Source organism: Henckelia pumila, chromosome 1 (genome assembly GCF_033568475.1).
Source record: "Henckelia pumila isolate YLH828 chromosome 1, ASM3356847v2, whole genome shotgun sequence".
NCBI classification, from domain to species: domain Eukaryota; kingdom Viridiplantae; phylum Streptophyta; class Magnoliopsida; order Lamiales; family Gesneriaceae; genus Henckelia; species Henckelia pumila.
In genome coordinates this window covers 85,630,065-85,644,584 of record NC_133120.1, presented here as the reverse complement: position 1 = coordinate 85,644,584, position 14,520 = coordinate 85,630,065, and positions in this window count along the sequence as shown.

Below are 14,520 nucleotides of genomic sequence, written 5' to 3'. Positions count from 1 at the left end.
ATTGTACCTTTAGATTTGTGATTGTCGTTTGATTTGTACCTGTTTCGTACTAACCTTGTACCCTTTGGATTTCTCCAAAAGACGTTCAAATTGGGACCTCACATGCTCCCAATGACAGCTGATGATACATGACATTTAGAGAAGTTTTATTTTATTATTATTTTTTAAGAGAGACATAGTATACATAGATCTGTGAGTCGAATTGATCTAGTCTGAATGCAATAAAAAATACTATTTTTCATAAGTTTACATGATTTGAAGATCCGTTTTGAAAAATTAATTATGAGAAGATTTCACGATAGTTTTTGTGTAATATTTATCACCAACAATGATCCAACATTTTATGTGATGTTTGGGGCGCCTCATCAAATGCTCTAACGAACAATGTGTGGTGGCCACATATTAATTGGTTACCCCAAGCTTAAAAAGTTATTAACTAAAGTTTGGAGACCACTTTTTTTTTTTTTTTTTCCTTATTTTATTTTATTTTTTATCACCAAGTATTTTATCATTGAAAATATCTGGTAGATCGATGGAGCACTGAGTGCAATCATTTAACTAAAAATACTGAATAATATATATGTATATACTAGCAAAATGTACGTGCGTTGCACGTAATAACAATTTTATTTAATTATGATCGGAATTATCAAATTTTGAATGTTTAGTTTTATTAAAATAAAATGTTATAATTTTTACGGGTGCCAAGTTCAAACTTGAGTAACTATGATTCAATATCTAATTAGCTACTGAAGTGATCATATGACCTATTTAACTTTCTTTTTTGTTCTATTAGTCGGTTTCTGATAGACTTTTTTCTAGTGATATTATATGTTTATTCATTAAGTTTTATTTTTTAAAGCTAACAACTTTAAAGCAATAACATATGTTATATATTTATTGAAAAATGTAAAATATTTATATTGTTACAAACGGTAGGATCAAGAGATTTGTGTTTTACTAAAAACTATAGTTGGTGGTAATTGTGTAACGCAAATCTTTTAGATCGTAGCACAGTTCAAACAAATACGTATTTCAGTTGTTTAACACAAGAGGACAATTATTGCACCCAAACAATCACCTTATCAACAATTGTGCTTTCAATCAATGTGAATCGAAACTATGGTCTTGACTCTGATATTAATTGTATGACCGAATACATATCGCTTTACCAAAATTTATAGTTGATGGTAACAATACGATTCAAATATCTTAAATATTACAAAATCTTAAGCATCGTGTTTCGATTGCTCTTAGAGACTATTATTGCATCCCAGCTTAAACAATTTATGTTAAATGATAATTTTATTTATATTGATTTTTAAGGAAAAAACAGTAATTTCTTTCAGAAAAATGATTTTTTATTCATTAACTTGTCCAAATTTGAGTTTTAGTCCATTGAGTTGTCAAATTTGGTTATGGTGCACTCACATTTAATTTTCAATTATTGTTTGTCCAATTGATGACTTGATATTTGACAATTCAACAATGTTCTATCTCACTTCAGCATTTTTACGTCATGTCAGTATTTTTTTATTATAAGCCAGTATTTTCCAATGGGCCTCTAACCCAATTAGACCTAAAATAACCGAATTAAAATTTAACGTATCAAAAATATACTTTGTAAACTTAGTGGACCAAATCATAATATTAAATAAGTTAGTGAAAAAAAAAACTATTTTTCCTTTATTTAAAAGCTTTTATTTAGATATGAAAGTTTATCTTCCATTGATAAAGTAAATAAAAATCACGTATTATTTTTTCTCTGATAAACCATGTTAATCATAAGACAATTGTTGTAGATTAACTTGCTACAGTAATCTTTTTCAGATAAGTGATTTTTTGATTCATTAACTTATCTAAATTTGAGTTTTAGTCCATTGATTTTTCAAATTTGGTTTTGGTACACTAACATTTAATTTTTGACTATTGTTAGTTCAATTGCTGACGTTATATTTGACAATTCAACAATGTTCGATCTCAATTTTTGACTCGAATATATGCTTTTATTCTTAATTTTCTTCAATAATAATCCAATTGAGTTGTTTTAAATTTTATATACATTTAAAGTAGATGTTGTTGTACATCTATAGCTATATAAAAGAGTGAATAAAAGGTCAAAGTTTTACCATTGTGAAATAACAATGTTGTCCTTTATTTATACTATAAGTAAAATCATATAAAAATATATAGGGTTATAAAAGTAAAAATAACACTTTAGTTATAGGACATAAACGTAAATCAATATTATATTATATGTAAAATAGATTATTATGATAAGGTCAAAATTGACAAAGTGTGTGCAAATTAGATAAAGATTCAGTTTCCAAAAGGATTTAAATTCTTAAATACTTTGTTTTTTTTATTTTCTTGTAGATAAAGTAATCAATATTAATATGTAAAATCGATTATCATGATAAGATCAAAATTTAAAAAATATGTGCATATTATATAAAAATTCAGTTTTCAAAAAAATTGAAATATCAAAATACTTTGTTTTTTATTTTATTGTAGATAAAGTGAATATATTTTTTCCACAAATATTTTTTTAAAAAAATTCAAAAATATCTTAATTAAATACTATTCAATTTCTTAAAATATTGAAACATCAAATTCTAGATTTTTATTTGTTTGTATACTGAATAAACATTTTTTTAAAAAAAATATTATATATTTTAATTCGTGTAAGGACCTATTGAAGTAAATAATTATATCATGAGTTCAAATTTATATATTTTAATTCGATTATTATGATAAGATCAAAATTGAAAAACTATGTGCATATTATATAAAAATTCAGTTTTCAAAAAAATTGAAATATCAAAACACTTTGTTTTTTATTTTCTTGTAGATAAAGTGAATATATTTTTTCCACAAATATTTTAAAAAAAATTCACAAAATCTTAATTAAATACTATTCAGTTTCTTAAAATATTGAAACACAAATTCTTGATTTGTATTTGTTTGTATACTGAATAAACATATTTTTTTAAAAAAATGTTAGAAATTCAAGATCTAAGTTTCGGTGTTTGACAAACTTAGACATCAACTGAGCAGATCAGAAGAGAAGCAGAACATATAAGTTATCGAGCAGATCAATGGAAGCAACAAAAAAGCCAGATCAAGTTCACGATGTCTTGAGATCAGATCAATTATGTGATCATAATTGATCTGCACATAGTACAGATCAAAGCCACATTCAGACCGAATGATTCTCAGAAACAGAACAGATCAAGAACTTATGGAAGAGCCTAGAATGTCATAGAGCTTTTGTGCTAAAAGACAAAAGACATTAAAAGAAGATTTGAACGTTGCCAACAAAGAGCCAGAAAGTCAAGATCTAAGAGTAAATTAAGGAGACTTGTCGACACCTTAACGGATACTTTCTAAAGGCTATAAATACAAGAAGAGAAGAAAAGAAAAAAAAAGTTAAGAAGCGTAAGAAAAAGAGAGCTACAGAAAGAGAAGAGAATACACGATCAGAAATATCGAGTTGTAAGATTATATCAGATCAGTTGAATGTTCTGTAAAACACTACATTTGTAACAAGAAACAATCAAGGGTTGTGTTCTTGAGTGTCTAGGAGTTCTGAGATAGGCAGAGGTGTAAGTCCAATCTTGGATCGGATCTGTGCAAATTGCTTGTACAAGATCAAAGTCTTCTAGAAGAGAGTGAATCCTTCCGAGGTGGAAGAAGGGGTGACGTAGGAGATTGAGCTCCGAACATCCAAAAATAATTCACTGTGTTATTTCCTTTCTGCCTAACACGTTCACTCACTTCACAAATTCGACCAAGCTATTTGATCTGTGTTCAATCTGTTAGTCAATCTCTTCCGCACTGATTTAAGTTGGTTGATTAATATAGACACACGAGAAAGACAGGAGTCCATTTACTAACCCATCTGAACTCCATATAATTGAGAAAGATATTTTCGATCCTATCAAGTGGTATCAGAGAGAGGTACTTTCTCGTCTCTGAACATATTCAAATGGCCGCATTTAGTGAGATTGCTAAAAGCTTCTGGTACACCACCGTGGACAACTGTACTGCCAAAACTATTGAGACATGCTCCACTGCTAAGATCTTTGGCAGCAGTTGATCAAGCTTGGAACAGATGAGAAGGCTGAGCAGATCAGGAGTCCAATGATTGAAGATCTTAAAGAACTCTGCTGCTCAGATAGTTCCAGATCAAATGATGATGAGAGCACAAGTCAACCAATTCATCCATCTGACTTACTCGAACGTTGCTCAACTGAACCAATCGCTTTTATTGAGGAATCTTGCCATCCAGTTAGCTCATCAAACTCTGATGATTATGAAGATAGCTGCCTCATGGCCAAAAGTGACCAACCACCTATCAGCAATCAATCATCACATCAACTCTTCTCCAGTGAACATGTATTTGATTTCAACTCAGATGAATTTACACGAGAAGATTTAGCAAATGCATTACATGACATGAGTAAAGAGTATCAACGACTTTGCTTAGCATTTGAGGAAGTTAAGGCCAAGAAAAATGATCTGTCGGACTGCTCAACTGAACCCAATTGGGAAACATCAGTTGAGAAAATCAGTCTAGAAGCAGAGATTGCCAAGCTTAAGACAGAAATTGATAAGCTACAAGTGGAAAGTCAGCAATTAAGATCAGAAAATTTAAGACTGACTGAACTGACCACCACCTGGAATAAGTCATCAGCATTGTTAACTAAGATGCAAGAGTCACAAAAATCTTTTGGAGATAAGACAGGTCTCGGATTTAGTGACAAGGACTGCAAACAAGCTGAGCCAATTACTCAATCCTGTCTGGACAAAAACACTTCAAATTATGTGAAATTTGTCAAGTCCAGCACGATATATGAAAATATAAAACCTGATAATCAGGTCAGTTCACCTATATCTCAACCAAAAACTCTTTACAATCGAGGATTGGGATATGTGGAACTAGAGAGTTCTAACTCAAGCCAGATCAAAAATAGACCAGTTCGTTCTGGATATGGTAAAAAATAGACCACCTTATTTCAAAAATAGATCCGTTCAAAAGTGATATTGGAGGCCTAACTTGTACAATCAATCTAGACAGACATATCCAATGCACAAACGACATAATGCATATCATATTTATCATTCACATACATATCACCAGCACACATGACACAATATACAAACTTTATGGGACACTTTCAATGATCGACCTGTTAGATTAATCAAAGCTTAGGTTCCTAAAAGACTAATCCATCGAGGACCCACATAAGATATGGGTACCATAGCATATTTTTATTTGTATTTGCAGGTGACAAGTACTGAGAAGAATTGAGAAAGGAATTACAGTACAACAAAATTCAAAAAATTACAGAGGATGTTAGAGACAACTATATCTTAAGATGTTTTAAAGCTGCTGCCCAAATTTTAGCTTGATCCGATGGCTAGATTGTGAGAGATGATTTTTTTAAAATTGTCGCTCAGTAGAACAAGAAAGTAGCGCGATAGCACCCCTCAATAGCGCGATAGCGCTCCTAGCACTCCTTGGAAGCGCGATAGCGCTCCTAGCACTCCTCCAAAGCGCGATAACGCTTCAGTAGCGCTCCTCCAAAGCGCGATAGCGCTGTTGCTATGAAAAGCATGCGAACCCGCATCAATCTGGGAGATTAGATAAAGAACTGTGAAAAATAAAAGCTCGATGGGATTTTATCTACATATAAAAGAGATTTTGAAGATCACAAGAACACACCACACAACACAAAATCTGGAGAGAAACGCAACAGATTGAGGGGGAATGAAGATTCTCTCTGGCATCTTAATTGAAGAAGAAAGCAGATCAGTCAAGAAGAAGAAATAATAACTGAGCAAAGCAGATCAATGTATCCAATAGGAACCAGATCAACTTGGAGGTAACATATCAACTCGAAGATACATAGCAAGAGATAATGTAGTGACCCTGCATGGTATCACCTACTAACTGGCAACTAATAGCATGCATTAAACTTAATACAGCAAAATAACTTAACAGAGTAAATCGTGCGGAAACATAACCATAAATTACATATCAGCTTAGTATAAAAGTGTCAAGCTTATTCATCAGTAGTGATACAACCATATCGAAATACTTAAAAGTAAACATTATACAGCTATATCAAATCCTGCTGTATAATAAACTCCTCAAGGCTCCTGCTCCCTACTTGCCTTGAACTACCAGCTCCGTCCATCCTGCGACCTGCCCCGTGGAATAGGGTGTCCAAGATAACAACTAGGACGTGAGCGCTAACGCCCAGTACATAAATATGAGTAAACATATGTATATAGTGCATGCAACATGATAACTGGTAAAGGGTCATCTGAAAAATCATGCTCAGTATCGGCGCCACATGAGTGCTGCCACCGCACGAATCAACCTCTGGGTGCAACCACACTCGTCTAGTACACCAGAGTAGTCAGACATAAATGCCCCCGCCGTCGCGGTACTCTCAGTGATAGACTATCGAATATAGAGCTGAGCGGCTCTATAATCAGGTATAACAAGATATAGGCTCAACGTATATATGCACATGACATATGAATATGAAAAATGATAAATCATATATCATGCCATATAATAATGCCAAATAAATGCAACATATAAACATGTATACTCGCTGGCAATCTCAGTCAATGTGTATGTACCTCTAGGCTAGTTCAAGTATAATAGGATCCTAGGTTCCAAGCCTATATTCAAAAGTTCACCGTATCACTACATAAATTCTATAAGCCTTAACTAAGCTAATACGTACTCCCAAAACTTAAATAGATTCCCGGTCCATACCTTCGTCCGTAGATAGCCCTTTGGAGTCGCTAGTCCCGGATGACTATAACCACTACTTGGTTATTCCAGAACCTCTATTATAACCGATAGGGCCCTCAATGTTGGAAAACTGTGTTCAGATCAATTAGAATTGATACCCGGTGCAGCGGAAGTTTAAAAAATTTATTTTATTAATATGAAACGATTCCATATCTGGGTATCAAAATTTTCACGATTAAATTTGTGTAAGTAAAATAAATAATCACAATTAAATATTTTACCTTAAAATCTCGAAGCGAGATTATGGACACCAACAGAATTTAATCTGCTCTTGTTGTATATCCCCGGAACTGATGAACGAACGTTTCTTCAATCAGGTCCACGAATAGAAAACAAAACCCTCTGATTGACTGCACTAGAAATCAATCAGAAGTTTGCGTAGAGAATAAACAGATATGATCTGTTAATTCGGATTGTAATTTTTCATAAAAATCACAAGCCGAATTTTCTCCGAAAGGGACAGAAGTTTTCGAAAATCCTCTTGAAATATTTTGTAGTGTTTTTCAAAAATTCTAATAATGAATTTCATGCAATTTTCGAACACTACACATATATTTATAGATAATTTCTAGTTATAATTGTATCAGGACTCTAACTCCTTAAAGCCCACAATCCATAACTTAAGCCCAACAAGCCAAGCCTGTTGTTGTAGAAATTAATATAAAATTCATCGTGACTCCGATTGATAAACTAATTTTACCAATGTGCACAGAAACCATTTCTGCATCTTTTAGAGTCAAGATAATTTTTCTGAATCCGAATTCAGTGATTTCCAAAAATGCCCATCCCTATGTCATTTTAGGAAATCCCACTCCCTTTAGTTAAGAAGTCCAACTTCTCATTCATTAAATTTAACTCTTTAAATTTAACTATCTCTACAGGGTTTTAGTAATCCATTACTTGTGTAACCCTCAATGGTTCAGGAATACAGCTAGCCGTGGGCTCACAATTCCTTGTGACTCGGAACAACAATTTCCAACTTACCCATCGAATCATGGTAAGAGCGCCTAGCAACATCGCCCCATGATTTCCTAGGTATTACTGATAGTGCCTGCAAGAACCAGTAGATTTTGGTTAGCGTACAGTACGGTCCCTTCAACCATATATCCCGATCGAATCAACAACCATTGGTATATCGAGAGTCGTTCGAGATTCGATAACTATGCATAACATCTTGGAGATCAAATAGTGACATCGCATGTGTTACTAGGAAAACCCATTAACCTAAAACACATCATGTACTCTGGCTAGAGATTTGTCACACTAATATCTCCTCAGATCGCATAGGATATCCACACTCACAAGTATGTGGTGAATCCTTGACAACAAAGCATCGACTCCTATATGTGTCGTAACTGTACCCAATCCCGAAACTGTACCCAATCCCGACACCTGATGACCCCAATAAAGTCGGTAAACGAGTCAAAATACAGTACTAGCATATAGAGTCTCAATGATGTTTCAAGTAATAAGGACTAATGGTGTACAACCAAAACCGCGGACTTTATCCACTCGATAAGTGATAACCACTTGGAAAGTTCGAATAGGGTAGTTCGATCATTCATCATATGAATATCCATTTGCATGCTTTGAACATCTCTATGTTCCATACCAATGAAACGTGGTACTCGGCATCGCAAATGCTAGTCTCAATCTCGAGCGATCCTTATCCTTATTTGCGGACGGCTCAATTGACTAGGAACAGTTTAGAATATACAGTGACTATAAGATGTGTTTCATGATAGCCATCCCCATGTGCTACCACATCTTACATACACTATAGTATATTCAAGGTCTTTATCAAAACAACAATAGTATATCATAATATAACAATATGAAGAAAGATAAAGTCAATGCCATTATAAAAGTGTAAATTATATTAAACAAAAGATTGTTTTACATAGAGTCATAAAAGTCCTTAGCCACAAGTTGGCTAACCGGACACCCACTCTTTCACTCAAGTGTATATCTCACACTATATAACTGAAGAAGGAACCTCGGGAATTCGTATTTCAAAATGAAATCGAATGAGCCCTATTTATAGGAAAAATTTCGAACGAGTTCGGGCCCTCCGAACCTGAGTTCGGACCGTCCGATCCAACTCACTGTCTGCATGCGAGACACGTCGAGTTTGGATCGTCCGATCTCTACTTCGGGTCGTCCGAAGTGCTCTAAGTCCGACACTTGTCAAAATTCATTGCTGATTAATCCTGCCTACTTGGCACAAACGAGTTTGGGCCGTTAACAAGCCTTAACTCCGAAGTCACCAAGCTCACCTTCGGAGCCCCCGGTGGTCAAGTTTGGGCCGTCCGAAGTCCTTTTCGGATCGTCCGAACTGGCTCAGACAATGAAATTTCATTTCTTTCTTCTGAAGTCCGATTAAATCCCGGAATTGGTTAATTACCAACCCTTAATCATGTTTAACATATTATTATCTTAAAATGAGTTCTGGATTACTACATTCTCCCCACCTTTAGATATTTCGTCCGCGAAATAACATCTAAATACAGATTAAGATAACAATATGAAATATCAAACCACGTTTTATTACAACAACTGTAATTACAACTACATGGTAATAAAAAATACAAAGCAAACAACTCAGGATATTCTGCTTGCATATGACTCTCAGTTTCCCAATTTGCTTCTTCAACGCCTCGGCGCTGCCACTGTACCATCACAAGTGGTATAGTCTTGTTCCGAAGAACTTTCTCCTTTCTGTCTAAGATACGGATTGGTCGTTCAACAAAAGACAGATCTGGCTCTAGCTAAATATCAGTAGACTGAATCACCTGAGATTCATCAGCTATATACTGTCGAAGTAACGACACATGAAAAACATTATGTATACTGAAAAGATTTGGCGGTAAAGCCAAACGATATGCAACATCTCCGATCTCCTCTAGTTTCTGGAAAGGTCCAATAAAACGAGGAGACAACTTGCCTTTCACGCCGAATATCATCACCTTCCTGAAAGGTGATACTCGTAGAAACACATATTCACCAGGCTCAAACTGAAGTGGCCTGCGACGAATATTAGTATAACTGGCTTGTCTATCTTGAGCAACTTTGATCCTATGCTTGATCAAATCTACCTTGTATACAATCTGCTGCACCAATTCAGGACCCTCGAATTGTCGTTCCCCGACTTCATCCCAGAATAACGGAGTACGACACCGTCGACCGTACAATGCCTCGAAAGGTGCCATATCAATACTATGATGATAACTGTTATTGTAGGCAAATTCGATCAAAGTTAAATGATCCTGCCAAGATAAGCCAAAGTCCATGACAAAAGAACGTAGCATATCCTCCAATGTACAAATCGTCCGCTCTGACTGTCCGTAAGTCTCCGGATGATATGCAGTGCTCAAACTCAGAGTGGTACCCAACGCCTCCTGAAAACTACCCCAAAAACGTGAGGTAAATCGCGGGTCTCTATCACTGACTATGCTCGCTGGAATCCCATGCAATCACACTATCTCCTGGATGTATAAACGTGTCATGCGATCATAAGAATACTCCCGGTTATAAGGAATAAAGTGTGCTGATTTTGTCAAACGGTCAACAAAGACCCAGATAGCATTACACTGGCGTAAAGTCATAGGTAAGTGGGTAACAAAATCCATAGTTACATGCTCCTACTTCCATTCGAGAATCTCAAGATTCTGCAATAATCCACCTGGTCGTCGATGTTCAGCCTTGACCTGTTGACAAACCAAACATCTCGAAACAAATTGATACACACTCCGCTTCATCCCTTTCCACCAGAATCTAGTTCGCAAGTCTTTATACATTTTCATGCTTCCAGGATGAACTGATAATCGACTCCTGTGAGCTTGAGAAAGAATATCATTCCTGAGCTCTGCAACATTAGGTACAACCACTCGATTAGATAAGCACAATAAACCATCTGCCTGAAAATGAAATCCAGATGTATTAACTCCATTGGCTAAACGTGCCAAACGCTGAGTTTTAACATCAGATATCTGAGCATCTCTGATCCGAGAATACAATGCTGGCTCAGATAGAATAGTATACAATCGAATCACATTTCTCCCTTTCCTGTGCTTGAGCGTAAAACTCAATGAACAACACTCTTGTATCATATGAGATATTTCATTAGTCTGAAGTGCAGAAAGTCTCACCTTCCGACTCAAGGCATCAGCAGTAAGATTAACAAAACCTGGATGATATTTGATTTCACAATCATAATCCTTCAGAAGATCCATCCAGCGTCTCTGTCGCATATTCAACTCCGCCTGAGTAAATAAATACTTCAAACTCTTGTGATCCGTGAATATCTCAAATTTCTTGCCATAAAGATAATGTCTCCAGATCTTGAGTGCAAATACAATGGCGGCTAACTCGAGATCATGTACTGGATAATTACTCTCATGCGTCTTCAACTGTCGAGAAGCATAGGCAATAACATGTTCATGTTATGTCAGAACACATCCTAACCCCTGACCAGAAGCATCAGTATAGACAACATAACCTCCTGATCCAGAAGGTAGAGCTAGCACAGGTGCAGTAGTAAGACGTCCACGCAGCTCGTGAAATGACTCCTCACAATCCGAGGACCATATGAAGGCAACATATTTCCGTGTAAGCTGTGTCAAAGGTCTGACCAACTGTGCAAAATTCTCGATGAACCGACGGTAATATCCAGCTAGACCCAAGAAACTACGAATCTCAGCAACCGTCGTCGAACGAGACCAGTTCAGCACTGCCTCTATCTTACTAGGATCAACAGATATCCCTTCATTAGAAATCACATGACCGAGAAACACTACCCGATCAAGCCAGAATTCACACTTACTCAATTTCGCATACAACTGCTTATCTCGTAACGTCTGTAAAATAATCCTCAAATGCTGTGCATGCTCATCCTTGTCATGAGAATAGACAAGAATATCATCAATGAAGACGATGAAAAATCTATCCAGATATTCTCGAAATACCTGATTCATCAGATTCATAAAGACTGTCGGTGCATTCGTCAAACCAAATGGCATAACCAGAAATTCATAATGTCCGTATCTGGTCCTAAAAGCAGTCGTAAAAATATCTGAGTCTCGTACCCGCATCTGGTGGTATCCAGATCTCAGATCTATTTTGGAGTAAACAGAAGTACCCTGTAGTTGATCGAATAGATCATCAATCCACGGCAAAGGATACTTATTCTTGATGGTGACACGATTCAACTGCCTGTAATCAATACACAATCGCATCGATCCATCTTTCTTCTTGATGAACAAAACAGGTGCTCCCCATGGAGAAACACTCGGACGAATATATCCCTTATCAAGCAGATCCTGTAACTGCTGTTTCAATTCCCTCATCTCTGATGGTGCTAGACGATAAGGCGCTCGGGATATAGGCGTAGTTCCTGGTACTAAATCAATACCAAATTCAACCTCTCGCACCGGAGGAAAACCAGGAATCTCATCAGGGAATACATCAGGAAACTCACTGACTACCGGTAACTGATCAATACCCGTACTACTCATGGACATATCAACTGCATAGATAAGGTAGCCCTCTCCACCTGACTCCAAGACATGACATGCCTTCAGAGCCGAAACAAGTGGCATCGGAGGTCGCGCACCCTCACCATAAAAATACCAGCTATCACCCTCAGCAGGATGAAACTGTATCAGACGCTGATAACAATCCACAGTAGCGTGATACAAAATCAGCATATCTATTTCCAAAATACAGTCAAAATCTGTCATCGCTAATATCATCAAATTAGCCAATTACATATTACCCTCAAAATCTAGAATGCAACCCATCACTAGACGCTTAGTTACTATCTCCTGCTCCAGCGGAGTAGATACAACTAAATCCATATCTAATGATACATAAGGTAATCTATGTCTCTTAACAAAGCGACTAGAAATAAAGGAATGCGATGCTCCAGTATCAATTAAAACAAGTGCAGGAATACCACATAACAAAAAGGTACCTGCCAACATGCGATCGCTTCCCTCAGTAGCCTGTTCTTGAGACAGAGCAAATACCTGCCCTTGAGACTGTGGACGGTAACCAGAAGAACTCTGTGGTGCTGGCTGCTGTCGTGGAAAAGTAGAAGCCTGAGATCCAACCTATGATCCCGATCCACTAGAACAACCCATGCGTTGAGGACAATCTCTCCGCAGATGTCCCTGCTGACCGCAAATATAACAAGCACCAGTAGCTCTCCGACATGAAGCTGCAGGATTCTTCCCTCCATAGTGACTACAAAACTCCTCCTTCTTCTTCCCAAAATGGAACATACCTCGTGAACCACGAGATCCAGATGAAGTAGTAGGAGTAGAAGAAGACGTAGGTTCAGATTGCACAACAGATTGAGCTCTAGGCTCAAATGATCCTCTAAGCTGTGCTGGCATCAACAACTGTGCACGCCTGTTGCTGGTCTCCACAAGATGGCAATGGTTCACCAAAGTCTCATAAGATACTGGGTCATCACAGACAACAACCTGTGAGTAGATATCTTGGTTCAGGCCTTGTAAAAAGAGATCATACTTCGATGCATCACTCTCATTAATATGAGGACTGAAAGGTAGCAGATCAAGAAATCGTTGCTGATATTGATCAATATTCATTGATCCTTGCCTCAGAGTAAGCAACTCCATTGATCGTGCTTGGCAAACAGCCGGAGGAAAATACAGTTTCTAGAACTGCTGACAGAAATCTCCCCAAGTCACCTGTCCTCTCTCAGTACGTACCAGAGCAGCTTTGGCATCCCACCAAAAACGTGCTCGATCCTCTAGAACAAATTCTAGAACTTTCAATTTCTGATCCTCAGTACAATCGAAAGCACGAAAAGTACTCTCGAGTTTAGACATCCAACTTCTTGCTTGTTCAGGATTCTCGCCTCCCACCAAAGGTTTCGGTCCTACTTGCATGAATTTATTGATAGAGTAGCGACGTCTACCCTCATGATGACGATGTTGATCATCATGATGGTGGTGATGACGATGATGATGACCACCTCCCTGGCCAACACTACCGTGACTCTCGTCAGCCATATCCTGAAAAGAATTGCACATTAAAATCCCAAATGCGCAAGAATTACTCGTAACTAATTCTAAATCCCAAGTACTAATCTCAAAATCTAAGCATGCTCTGATACCAAAAATGTAGTGACCCTGCATGGTATCACTTACTAACTGGCAACTAATAGCATGCATTAAACTTAATACAGCAAAATAACTTAACATAGTAAAACGTGCGGAAACATAACCATAAATTACATACCAGCTTAGTATAAAAGTGTCAAGCTTATTCATCAGTAGTGATACAACCATATCGAAATACTTAAAAGTAAACATTATACAGCTATATCAAATCCTGCTGTATAATAAACTCCTCAAGGCTCCTGCTCCCTAGTCCTGCCTTGAACTACCAGCTCCGTCCATCCTGCGACCTGCCCCATGGAATAGGGTGTCCAAGATAATAACTAGGACGTGAGCGCTAACGCCCAGTACATAAACATGAGTAAACATATGTATATAGTGCATGCAACATGATAACTGGTAAATGGTCATCTGAAAAGTCATGCTCAGTACCGGCGCCACATGAGTGCTGCCACCGCACGGATCAACCTCTGGGTGCAACCAAACTCGTCTAGTACACCAGAGTAGTCAGACATAAATGCCCCCGTCGTCGCGGTACTC